Below are 14073 nucleotides of genomic sequence, written 5' to 3'. Positions count from 1 at the left end.
TAAGAAGGGGCATAAGACGGCTGTGCTGACTCTGCTGGGGTGATCTCAGGCGGTGTGGGGTGGTTTGGAGTCTATAGTGCCGACTCCTGGGGAGTGTTTAGAGTACCCGTCATATACCCGTATAACTCCACAGGACTAGGAGGGTGCCCTAAAAGGTTATATAAGTCCTTCCAAATAGATTCGTGGGGATCAAGTGAGCTGGAAGCACTTCTTGGCCACATGTTGAACTAGAAAAAAGGAAGAAAATCTATTACTGATGAGCTGAGAAGAAAGGGGAAGGGAAGAGAGGCTTATTGTCAGAGCGCGTCTATTTTCGCATCTAACAGCGCATCTATAGACGTGTCTGTCTGCGTCTGCAAACAGGCTAGACGTGCATTTAGACGCGCCTCTAGATGCGGTTTTAGACACGCTCTGAGACGCACCTATAGACGCGCTCCGACAGACAGGATTTCTAAAAAGTAGAAAAGGACATTGCGCCCGACACACAAACGTGACACTGATACCCAGATCATGCGTTTCTTGGATACAAGAAAGTACGAATCTAAAGAGAGCAAACTTCCAAACAAGATCAACTGCAAAAGGACTTACTTGGATAGAGGTATGGAAGGTTCTTCTTCTTTTTCAAAGTTGCTTCTCCTCCTTGTTCGTCCTCCTCTCCTTTAAGCTTGGAAGTAAGTGTGGGTGCCTTCCTCTTAAGTGTAGGCTTGGAAGTATGGGAGCCTTCCTCTTAAGCATCGAGACTGTGGATCTACTAATAAGGAAGGAAGCAAGCCATGTGAAGTATAAGTAATGTGAAGAAAAGCAAAGCGAGCGCGCTAAAAGTAGGTTTAAAAGCCGCATCTATAATCGCATCTAATGGCGCGTCTATAGGTGCGTCTAAATACACAGAGTAGACACGCCTTTAGACACGACTATAGACACACTTTTAGATGCACCTTTAGACGCACCACAGAGTTTAAATTAAACATTTGAAGAAGAGCAAATTTGGTGGGTTGTTGGTTTGTAGGATGTCTTCATCTTCAACAAGTAGCTCCAGTCAGGATGAATCCCTCCGTATCCACCATCGCGAAATGTGGTTGGAGCAAAAAATCAAGTGTTTGTGTGATCGATGTCGAGGAAACATGTATCGTGCACGCAGGATTACACTCAATCATATCTCAAAGTATGGAGAATGGGATGTGACCGTAAATAGGGTAAGGGTTTGTAAGTTAAGGTTGATTGAGATACCTATGGGTGTTCATATGTTTGAGTTATGATCCTGTTTTAATTTGATACAAGATGCAGTGCCACACCTGCATATGTTGCCCTATGCTCGCCATGAGGAGGCGAAGCATCGGCGATATGAGGTGGGATCTTCAGGATGGACCGTTACGGATGCATGGAGTGATGGTGATAGTAGCCCTCCACCATTACCTCATGAAGTCATGGAGGAGGAGGTGTTTGATGATATGGTGTGGGATTTATATGTCCATCAAGGGAGGGATGATAGCTCGGGGGGGTCACTATGTATAAACCTTCTATATCACGTGTGTTCAAGGCCTATATTTAAAGTCCCTTATCTGTAAAAAATTTCATTAATAAAATGTACCCCTTTTCTATACAAATCTGTAAATTTTTTCCAAAACTATTTTAAATAGTCCCTTATGTATATTTATTTTTGTAAATTTTAGAAATGAAAAAAATCCTTCTGTTGAACTCACGTGATAGGGCTACATATGATGAGTGACCCCCCCGAGGATGATAGCATGGAGCAGGATGATCTTTTTACTGCAGCATCGACTCCACAGTTTGAGGGGTGCCCATTCTCTGTTCTACATGCCTCCCTTGAGTTACTAAACTTGCAAACCATCTATGGATGGAGCAATGCAAGTTTGAATGCATTACTCAAGTAAGCTTTAAAGTCTATTTTGCAAACATGGTGAATTATGCTAGTGGGTCAATTACTCGAATGCTTTTCCTCATTTATGATCTTCACGTGCAGGCTATTGTGTAAAATGCTTCCAAGGGAGAATAAACTACCGACCTTAAGAGATATGGCAAGGCAACATGTGACCTCTCTTGGAGGATTAGATTACACGCGCATCCATGCATGTGTCAACGATTGCGTTTTGTTTCATGGACTACATAAGGATGCAAGAGAGTGTCCTACTTGTGGAGAGGCAAGATATAGAGGAGATCTCAAAACCTTGGACGTGCTATAACAACATTTTCCCATAATCCCTCGCATCCAACATATGTTCAAGTGCAAATCTATTGCAGAGCTCATGTCATGGCATTCCTCCCATCGATCAACCGATGGCAAGTGGAGAACTCCTGTGGACTCTCCTGTGTGGAAGCATATTGAAGACACATGGCCAAGCTTCAAGGAAGAACCTAGGAGCTTGAGACTTGGATTGGGTATGGATGGTGTGAACCCATTTGGTCTCAAAAGCACGTCTTATAGTGTATGGCTAGTGGTATTGGTGAATTACAATCTTCCACCCTCTATGGCTATTAAGAAAGGACATGTTATGCTGTCCCTTCTAATTCCAGGGAAGCATAAAGTCAAAAACCCTGATGTTTATTTGGAGCCTTTGATTGACGAGCTAGAGATACTTTGGAGAGGTATCGAGGTGCATGATGTGAGGAGGCCTCCCTCGTCACGAGACTTCAACTGCAAAGTAGTCTTGATGTGGATGATGCATGACTTCCTAAGCTATGGTGAGTGTTCAGGTAAGCATTGCATTTCTAATTATGAATAGGCAAATGATGTGGCACCCTAAACCCACCTTCAACTCTTAATTGCATCTATTGTTCAAGTCTCACTACATCGGGTTACCATGCAAGTCCTGTTTGTGGTCCTTCGCTAGTTGCCTCATGGGCAGCAGACGCATTGAATAAGGTCATCTATGAGAATAACCATCGATTTCTCCCACCTAATCATCCTAGAAATGTTGCCCCTTGGAATGAAGTCCTCCCACAATCACTCACCACGGGAGATTGGATGAGAATTTGGGACGGTTCCATGACTCCTCCACCACTTGGCATGAGCCGGTAAGGGTTTGTAACTATTGGCTGGAAGTAAAGATTGGCTATATTGGCTGAAAGTAAAGATTGCCTGCTAACACTTTATTTTGTTTAGATACTCCATCTTTTATCGTTTACCATATTGGTCCCACCTCAAGATCAATCACCTGCTTGATCCCATGCATATCTTTAAGAATGTGGCATCTACCATTTGGGAGCATTTGAATGGGACACGAGATTCGGCAGGCATAAGGGAGGATCTACGTACCACAGGGATGATGCATGAAGCTTGGCCTCAAGAGAGACCAAATGGGCGTGTTTTTTTACCTCGTGCACCATGGATGTTATCAAAGCTATAGATGGCGACGGTGAAGCGCGCTATTACTACAATTCGTACTCCCACTAGATGCATGAGGTGTTTAAAGGGAGCCTTTACAAAGAGCAAGAAAAGTGGTGTAGAGCAATTATATGGCTTGAAATCTCATGATTGGCACAAGATGCTCCAAGTAAGTATTTTATGTGCATAATATCTTTTTCCTTTCAAATTTGTGAGTGAATAGCTATAAGCAACTAATCAACCACCTCCTCATGGGTTTACTTCATACTACCTACTAGCATTTCACGTAGTGCATCGAAGGACGTGAAAGATTGTATTTACAAGATGGGCGAGCTTGCGAGGTACTTTACATGATACAAACACTACAAGGCATAGGCCATTTTTCCAACAGAAATACCGACGCTTTTTACATAAAATTTTTTTTTTTTCACGGGCGCAAAGGTCGCTATAAAAGTCAAAGGTCGCTATAAAAGTCATTAAAATCGTCAGAAAAGAAGCGTCGCTATAAACCGTCGCTATATAGTGACACTGATAATCGTCGCTATATAGCGACGATTAAAACGTCGCTATATAGCGACTCTGTTAATCGTCGCTATATAGCGACACTGGTAAACATCGCTATATAGCGACGATTAACAGAAGTAAAAAAAAAGGGTTAGTGGGGCTAAACAGGGCTTCCTTTTGGCCCTGTTTAGCCCCACTAATCCTTTTTTTTTTTTGGTAATTACAAAAGAAAGTTTTTATAACAAAATTTCCCTTGCTTGCAGGGTGATACAAAATTGTTCTTGTGAACGATGAGGAAGAAATGCATATACATATACAACTCATGTGTTTGTAACAAAATTACCCTGTGAAAGGGCGATACAAAATTGCTCAAACGAGCGGATATACAAAATGTTACTACCACTACTCATCCGAATCCGAATCATCTTCGTCTTGTTGGCCTGTTCCTTGGTCCTCGACACCTGCGTCTTCTCCCTCGTCCCTGACACCTGCGTCTTCTCCCTCGTCCCCGACACTTGCGTCCGATCCTTGCCCCTGTTGATCGCTCGTCTCCGATGATGGGACGCTTGAGCTTTGACCCTAAGAGTGAACCATATAAATCGAAAATTAGATTGGAACTTAAATTAAAAAGTGAGATTACAAGTTGGAGTAAACTTATACCGTGCGAGCAGCCACCTCAGCCCAATCGACTGTCGCTCCCATTGCCTCTTGCTCAATGAACCACGGCTTTGTTCCTATCTGAAATGCGCGCCGCGTCTCTGCATCCGTAGGAAGATGACCCATCGCAGCTTGCTGTGGATCCAATTTACGAGAGTTAGAGTTAGCTAAAGTGCATGTAATATGTAAGTAAAACAAATAGAACAATACATTAAATGGGAAGAAGTAGACTTACCATGGTTGCCTCGAACGCATACCGTCCGCCTGCACCAAAGTGCGAAGTACCTACGACGTCCAGTCATCTCTTCGCAGCCCTCCTCTGACCCTCGAACATTTCGGGATGGTCCCTATGTTGCTTCTTGAAGTACTTCCAATCAGCTTTGTCTGCCCAACTGGGTTTAGACAACCCCTTTGTAATGGAAGTACGCAAGGTTGATCTGTGATGCTTTAGGACCAAACCCATGCGCTCGAGCATATAATTGTTATTAAACTCCACATTTGGCGGATTAGGGTATCTTTGTTTTAACTCATCGATCACCACCTGCTTCTTTTGGCCATCTTGATACCGCCAATCAATATTTATGTTGCTCTTGAAGTGATGACTCATCAACCTCCTCATGGCGGCCATCACTGCTTTGCCCTTTTTGTCTTCTATTATCTCTTGGGCAGATGTGATTTGATAGGAGAGATCCCCTGATGAGTAAGGGGGACTGACGGTAGCAGATTCTAAAGGAGTGGAAGCTGCACGACCGCTTCCGGATCGAGGAGTAGCAGTGGGAGTAGGAGAGGGAAAGGGACCTGACTGATACTGTGTCTCCGAACCAAGTGGAGACCTAAAGGAGCGTGAGTGTGCTGACTCGTCTACATCTCCTGAGTCAGCACAACATGAGTCGCCCATCCTACTCTTCCTTCCCTTGCAGGAGGCATGCGCAGGTGATGATCCCGCGGTCGAAGGGGCGCGAGGGGCAGTACGTTCACCCGTCGGTGTAGGGGAAGGAATTGCCGAGGTCCTCTGAGAGAGCAGAGAGAAGAATCTCGCTGCCTCCTCATCGCTCATCTGCTCTACAAACTCGTCGGGAGTCCCGACAAAGCCATGCACGGCTAGCAAAGGAGTTCCCTGAGGGGTAGTCGCAGTGCTACGTGGAAGAGGGGTCGGACCAGGGGTAGTCGCAGTGCTAGGACCGAGAGGAGTCGGACCAAGGGTAGTCCTCGGGGTAGTCGCCTGAGAGGAATCAAAGTCCTCTGGAGCATATAGATCGTGAGCTCTCCTCCTGCGAGGCTGTCCGTACTCGTCGGATGAGCGACGTGATCCCATGTCTAACATAGACACAAACACGAAAACAGAAAACAAAAAACAAACATGAGCATTCTCATAGGGATAGGCATAGGCAAGAAGAAAGAAGAGGGAAAGGAAAGAAGAGGGAAAGGAAAGAGGGAAAGAAGAGGGAAAGGAAAGAGGGAAAGAAGATGGAAAGGAAAGAAAAGAATGAGAATGAGGAAATAGAGAATGAGAGAAGGGGGAAATAGAGAAGGGGAAAGAGATGAGGGAAAATAGAGAAGGAGAGAAGGGGGAAATGAGAGAAGGGGGAAACAGAGTGAGAAATAGAGAATGAGCTTATGCGGAAATAGAGAATGAGCTTATGCTGCTCTCATTCTCTATTTCCGCATAAGCTCACGCATAAGCATGAGCTTATGCGGAAACTTAAGCATAATCTCATGCTCATGCATGAGCATAAGCATGAGCTTATGCTTATGCTTATGCTTAAGCATAGGCATCGGAAATAGAGAAGGAGCTTATGCATAAAATAGAGAATGAGTTTCGGCATGCTTATGCTCATGCGGAAAAAGAGAAGGAGAGAAGCTTATGCGGAAACTCATTCTCTATTTCCGCATAAGCTCCTTCTCTTTTTTCCGCGTGAGCTTATGCTTATGCTCATGGGTGAGCATGAGCTTATGCTCATGTTTCCGCATAAGCTCACGCAAAAGCTTATCTCATTCTCTATTTTTGCATAAGCTTATCTCATTCTCTATTTCCGCATAAGCTTCTTATGCGGAAAAAGAGAAGGAGCTTATGCGGAAATAGAGAAGGAGCTTATGCATAAAAAGAGAAGGAGGAGCTTATGCGGAAAAAGAGAAGGAGCTTATGCGGAAAAAGAGAAGGAGGAGCTTATGCGGAAAAAGAGAAGGAGCTCATGCGGAAAAAGAGGAGAGAAGCTTATGCGGAAACTCATTCTCTATTTCCGCATAAGCTCCTTCTCTTTTTCTGCATGAGCTTATGCTTATGCTCATGGGTGAGCATGAGCTTATGCTCATGTTTCCGCATATGCGAAAATAGAGAATGAGAGAAGCATAAGCTTGTCTCATTCTCTATTTCCGCATAAGCTCACACAAAAGCTTATTTCATTCTCTATTTCCGCATAAGCTTCTCTCATTCTCTATTTCCGCATAAGCTTCTTATGCGGAAAAAGAGAAGGATCTTATGCGGAAATAGAGAAGGAGCTTATGCGGAAATAGAGAAGGAGGAGCTTATGCGGAAAAAGAGAAGGAGCTTATATGGAAAAAGAGAAGGAGCTTATGCATAAAAAGAGAAGGAGCTTATGCGGAAAAAGAGAAGGAGCTTATGGTCATGCGGAAAAAGAGAAGGAGGAGCTTATGCATAAAAAGAGAAGGAGCTTATGCAGAAACTTAAGCATAAGCTCATGAGCCTAAGCATAAGCATAAGCTCATGCTCATGCATGAGCATAAGCATGAGCTTATGCTTATGCTTAGGCTTGCTTATGAGCTTATGCTTATGCTTATGCGGAAGCCTAAGCATAAGCATAAGCTCATGCTTATGCTCATGCGGAAAAAGAGAAGGAGCTTATGCATAAAAAGAGAAGGAGGAGCTTATACGGAAAAAGAGAAGGAGCTTATACGGAAAAAGAGAAGGAGCTTATGCTCATGCGGAAAAAGAGAAGGAGGAGCTTATGCTCGTGCGGAAAAAGAGAAGGAGGAGCTTATGCGGAAAAAGAGAAGGAGCTTATGGTCATGCGGAAAAAGAGAAGGAGGAGCTTATGCGTAAAAAGAGAAGGAGCTTATGCGGAAATAGAGAATGAGAGAAGCTTATGGAGCTTATGCGGAAATAGAGAATGAGAGAAGCATAAGCTTCTCTCATTCTCTATTTCCACATAAGCTTATGCGGAAACTTAAGCATAAGCTCATGCTCATGCATGAGCATAAGCATGAGCTTATGCTTATGCTTATGCGGAAACTTAAGCATAAGCTCATGCTCATGCATGAGCATAAGCATGAGCTTATGCTTATGCTTATGCGGAAGCCTAAGCATAAGCATAAGCTCATGTTTATGCTCATGCGGAAAAAGAGAAGGAGCTTATGTATAAAAAGAGAAGGAGGAGCTTATACGGAAAAAGAGAAGGAGCTTATTCTCTATTTCCGCATAAGCTCATGCATAAGCATAAGCTCATGCTCATGCATGAGCATAAGCATGAGCTTATGCTTATGCTTATGCTTGAGCATAAGCATAAGAATAAGCTCATGCTTATGCTCATGCGGAAAAAGAGAAGGAGGAGCTTATGCATAAGAAGAGAAGGAGGAGCTTATGCGGAAAAAGAGAAGGAGCTTATGCGGAAATAGAGAATGAGAGAAGCATAAGCTTCTCTCATTCTCTATTTCCGCATAAGCTCATGCATAAGCATAAGCTCATGCTTATGCTCATGCGGAAAAAGAGAAGGAGGAGCTTATGCATAAGAAGAGAAGGAGGAGCTTATGCGGAAAAAGAGAAGGAGCTTATGCGGAAATAGAGAATGAGAGAAGCATAAGCTTCTCTCATTCTCTATTTTTGCATAAGCTCATGCTCATGCTCATGCGGAAAAAGAGCTTATGCGAATGAGAGAAGAGGGAAATAGAGAAGGAGCTTATGCGGAAAAAGAGAATGAGAGAAGCATAAGCTTCTCTCATTCTCTATTTCCGCATAAGCTCATGCATAAGCATAAGCTCATGCTCATGCTCATGCAGAAAAAGAGCTTATGCGAATGACAGAAGAGGGAAATAGAGAATGAGCTTATGCGGAAATAGAGAATGAGAGAAGCATAAGCTTCTCTCATTCTCTATTTCCGCATAAGCTCATGCTCATGCTCATGCGGAAAAAGAGCTTATGCAAATGAGAGAAGAAGGAAATAGAGAAGGAGCTTATGCAGAAAAAGAGAAGGAGAGAAGCTTCTCTCATTCTCTATTTCCGCATAAGCTCATGCATAAGCATAAGCTCATGCTCATGCTCATGCGGAAAAAGAGCTTATGCGAATGAGAGAAGAGGGAAATAGAGAAGGAGCTTATGCGGAAAAAGAGAAGGAGAGAAGCATAAGCTTCTCTCATTCTCTATTTCCGCATAAGCTCATGCTCATGCGGAAAAAGAGCTTATGCGAATGAGAGAAGAGGGAAATAGAGAAGGGGGAATGAGAGAAGCATAAGCTTCTCTCATTCTCTATTTCCGCATAAGCTCATGCATAAGCATAAGAAGAGGAAAAAAAGAGAAGGGGGAAAAAGGAGAAAAAGAGAAGGGGGAAGAAGGAAAGAGAGAGAGGGGAAGAGAGGGTTCCTACACCCATCACTACAGCTAGCGCTTAAGGCGCTAGCTGCAAGCCAATGAAAACGCGGAAATAATAAATGGAAAGAAGAGGAAGCACTTACCTGTAAAAGTATGTCCTGCTCGGTGTAGTGGACTGGCCCTACAAAAGAGAGAGTATGTCCTGCTCGGTGTAGTGGACTGGCCCTACAAAAGAGAGAATACAACCCATTTTTTCAAATAAGATGTTAGTGGAAAGAGGAGATTACAAAAGCAACTTCTTGAAGGGAGGAGATTGAGGAGACAAGGAGAAAGAGAAGGAAAAGAAATACAGAAAAAAGAGGTGAGTTTTCTTTCTTTCTTTCTTGAAATCTTGTTTTTTGTTTCAATCCTTTCAAATCAAGCATGAAAACTAGTTTACAGGTTTAGCAATACAAGTAGAAACACTCACAAAACTAAAGCTAACAAACAAACAACCTACATTGTTGAAACAAACTCACCTCTTGAAGATCTTTCTTTCAGGAAACCAAAGAGGGAAAATGAGAGATTTGGAGTACAAGAGGTAGGACAAGGGTGAGGAGTGGAAAATAGAGTGAGAGGTTGCTTGGAATAGATGGGAGGTCGTCGAAAATAGGTGGGAGAAGATTTTGGGTTGCTTACTTGAGAGATTAGGGAATAGATAAAGCAAAATGCTGCGCATTTCGGCGTTTTCGGTTTTAACCCACAGCGTCGCTATATAGCGACGCTTATTCGTCGCTATAGCGACGGAAAAGAGCGTCGCTATATAGCGACTTTTACTGTTCATCTTTTTTATATAGCCTCATGTGAAGCTCACACATGCTATGCTTATAATTGTCAATATCTCCTCTTACTATATAGCTTATAATTGTCAAGAGAAGCTCAAATTAAACATGCTATGCTTATAATTGTCAATATCTCCTCTTCATGCTTATGTTGTGATTTTATAAGTGTAGATGGAAGGGACGAGTGGAAGCTCATCCGATGATGCGCCAACGCCCGGGAGCACGAAGTGGCTTACGGAGAGGTTATACTATCATTGCACTCATTGCAAGCCAGAAGTACGACATCAACGTCGTATTATCATGCGCCACTTGCGGATGTATGGGGAGGAGCCGGAACCAGTACCCCCCGTTGGTGTTGCACATGTTGATGGATCATCGGTAAGTCAAAGATATTTAAGTTTGCAATCTTATTGTATACCAAGAAATAGAAGATCTTATATTTACACGAATGAGCTTATGACAGGATGAGGAGGGTGATGAGGGTACACATATACCTTCTCACTTTCAACAAGACTATAGTCTCCCGGATGACGACGAGGGTATGGTCGACATGATGGATTCCATTTTTAGGGGCACTACATCCCACATACACATGATGTCAGAGTCTGAGGTCAAAATGCGAAAGTTGCAATCAACACAATTGTACGAGGGTGCTAGGATGTCTAAACTACGTGCTTGTCTCTCAATCTTGAATCTACAAGTACAGTATGGGTGGTCGGATACAAGTGTCTCGGCCTTAATGAGGTTAGCCCTTGCATTAATTTGACTCATTATTTGGATATTGTTTGTTTTGAGAATCATCATTTGGATAGTGTCTTTGTCATAGGTTGCTCCAGAAGATGTTGTCTGCACCAAATACCATGCCCGCATCAAGAGATGAAGCGAAAAAGATGCTAACAATGGTGGGTATGGACTATGATACCATCCATGCTTGCCGTAATGATTGTATTCTCTTTCGTCGTGAGCATGGAGATTTGGCTAGTTGTCCAAAGTGTGGGGAACAACAATATAGAGATGACTTGCAGGGTGAGCGGATACCGGTAAGGGTCTTAAGACACTTTCCCATCATTGCAAGAATACAACACATGTTTCGATGCAAATCCATAGCGGAGTTGATGACATGGCATGCATCTCATCGGTCCACTGATCACACATTGAGGATTCCCGCAGATTGTGCAGCTTGGAAGCACATAGATAATCAATGGCCGGACTTTGCGACGGAGCCACGCAACTTACATCTTGGGCTAGCCATGGACAGCGTGAATCCTTTCGGGTTACGCTCGACATCTTGGTCGACATGGCCCATAGTCATGGTGAATTACAATATCCCACCATGGCTAACAATAAAAAAGGGACACCTCATGCTTACACTACTTGTGCCAGGAAAGTACAAGGCAAAAAACATGGATGTGTACATGGCACCTTTGATAGAGGAGTTACAGATATTATGGAGAGGAGTGCAGGTCTTCGATATTTCCAGAGCTCCTATGCATACCAATGATATTTTGATCAGGGGTATCTTGATGTGGACCATGCATGACTACCCAGGATATGGAGAGTGCGCAGGTACGTGGTTATGTCTTTACATGTACAATGAGGGATTATGCTTTTTTTACTCTCTTTTACATGCATGTCTTGTACTAACATATTCATGCACGCGTGCAGGACTTGTTACAAGTGGGTACCATGCTTGTCCTGTTTGTGGACCGGCTCTGAAATCGCTTGCACGCTACTCCAAACATATGAGGAAAAATGTTTATGAAGGTCACGCTCGATACCTTCCGCTCGACCATCTCGCACGGGAGGTCAGCTTGATCCACCACCATCATATTTGAAAGCAAGTGATTGGATTCAAGCTTGGAGGGAGAATGGAGAGGAACCTCCTCCTGGTATGAAGAGGCTATCGATCTTTCACGAGCTTCCTTATTGGGGTCAGTTACAAATCAATCATCTCTTGGATCCCATGCATATCTTCAAGAATGTGGGGGCTACCATTTGGGCACACTTGGTTGGTTCCAAGGACTCGAGAGGAGTGCGAGAAGACTTGCGTGCTATGAATAGGATGTCTCGTTTGTGGCCCCAAGTGCATGCTTCAGGAAAAGTTGTCCTCCCGAAAGCAATGTGGATCCTCTCTACGAGGGAGGAGGCAGCGATCAAGGCAGACATTGCCTCTTTTCAAACACCGACAGGGTACATGCGTTGCTTGAAAGGAGCATTTTCAAAGGACAATAAGCTTAGTGGCCTCAAGTCCCATGATTGGCACAAGGTCTTACAGGTATTCTAAGTAGAATTAGTGTACCGATAATAGTGATGCGTTAGCGTAATTATTATTATGTTATATTGTTGACATGATTTCATTGTTGCTTTGATAGTTCATCCTTCCAATTATAATAAAAGGGTGCTTACAAGAAGATGTTAGAAATGCTATATTCAAGATCTGTGGTATTGTGAGGTATGCTTACTATCAATTCGCATTATGTATTTTCTTCATGGACATGTGAAATAGGTAGATATCTCAAATATCTTACATATGCATGGACATGTGAAATAGGTGGATATCTCAAAAGGAGATCTCTATATCGAGCATCGAGAAGGCTAGGGTGGAATCCATCGAAGCCGTATGCTTGCTTGAGAAGCACTTTCCCTCAAGCATTATGACAACTCAAGTCCACTTGCTTATGCACATAGTTGATGAGGTGGCTATAGCAGGTACCGTTCATAATCGATGGATGTTTTTTCTCGAGCGGTTTATGAAAACTTTAAAGGGGCTTGTAAGACAAAGAGCAAGACCGGAAGCAAGCATGGCAGAGGGATGGCTTGTGCAAGAGTCATTAGTATATATCACAGAGTTTCTTGCATCCATGGATCCTGATATGCCGCAAGCTTGGCACAACAAGGATGATGATCGCATCATTGGCGAGGTCCCCCAAGGAAAAGGGATTGAAAGAAAGATGAGCGAAGAGCAAATGGAGAAATTCAATAGGTTTTGTATCCTAAATAGCCCTGAGATGGATTGAGAGATATGAAGTGGCCAAAGCAGAAAGAATAAATGCAAGGACGAGATTCAGAGTAATGTACAGGCGATCACAACCATATCCACGAGATCTGGCTCTTCTCCCTACTCACATGTCACTTGATTGGCTACAACTGGCTGTACGTAAAGCCGAACATGATGGAGAGACAATAAACGAGCACGAGCGGGAGTTATCATCTAGATGTATGGTGCATGTAAGTTTCTTATCCCTTGACGTAATTAAGTAATTATTTGTGACAATATATGCTATAAAATAGGTGCATCTTCATTGTTTTAATGATGCTCTTTTACAGTACAAAAAGTACAGTGCATTATGGTCTTATGGACGACATTTTCGCGTGGAACGCATCGATTCAAAGAGAGTCACGTATGATTGTGGAGTCATGGCTAACTTCACACAAGATAGCCGAGCAAGTGCTTCGGATACCAATCTTCTCTCCTCACAGTTGGACTATTGTGGAACCATACGCGACATCTATGAAGTTGATTTCAGACGATTTACTATTTTCATTCTTGATGTAAAATGGTTTAGAACTACTTACAACGGTCCCCATGCGACAGTGAGAAAAGATAGTAGCGGTCTCTTTGCAATAGACTCCACCAAACATTGGACCGATGAAAGTGATACTTTTGTTCTTCCCGAGCACTGTGAGCAGGTGCATACTAATGATTTAATTAGTCGAAGCTTTCGTTTTTAAAGTCCATTGATATATATATAATTGACGACATTTGGCACGTGATTTTTCATCTTCAATATAGGTGGTTTTTCATCCGGATCGTTCTGATCCAAGATGGTGGTACGTGATCCAAGTTGCACCACGAAGTAAGCAAATTTTTGAAGATCGAGATGTGGATATGGAGATGCCACTACCAATGCTGGATCCAATTGATGAATCTAGCGAAGAAGATGTAGATCACCATATGAGGCAAGAGGAAGATGCGCATAATGACATCGCACGGGAGGAGGATGGAGATCACGATATTGACGAGGAAGACAACAATCATCAAGATCAATCACCACACTTAAGCTTTATTGAAGAAGATGATCAAATACTTTGTGAACGTACGATACTAGAGTACGATGATGATGTACGATGATGATATAGGAGATCAACTCGGTATAGAGTTGGAGATAGACTTGCTTGGCGCCTTAGACTTGGCTCAAGATGAA

Source organism: Dipteris shenzhenensis, chromosome 33 (assembly GCF_047967505.1).
Source record: "Dipteris shenzhenensis isolate YYH24624 ecotype China chromosome 33, Dip_SZ_1.0, whole genome shotgun sequence".
Lineage (NCBI taxonomy): Eukaryota > Viridiplantae > Streptophyta > Polypodiopsida > Gleicheniales > Dipteridaceae > Dipteris > Dipteris shenzhenensis.
Note: the sequence above shows the minus strand (reverse complement) of the source record.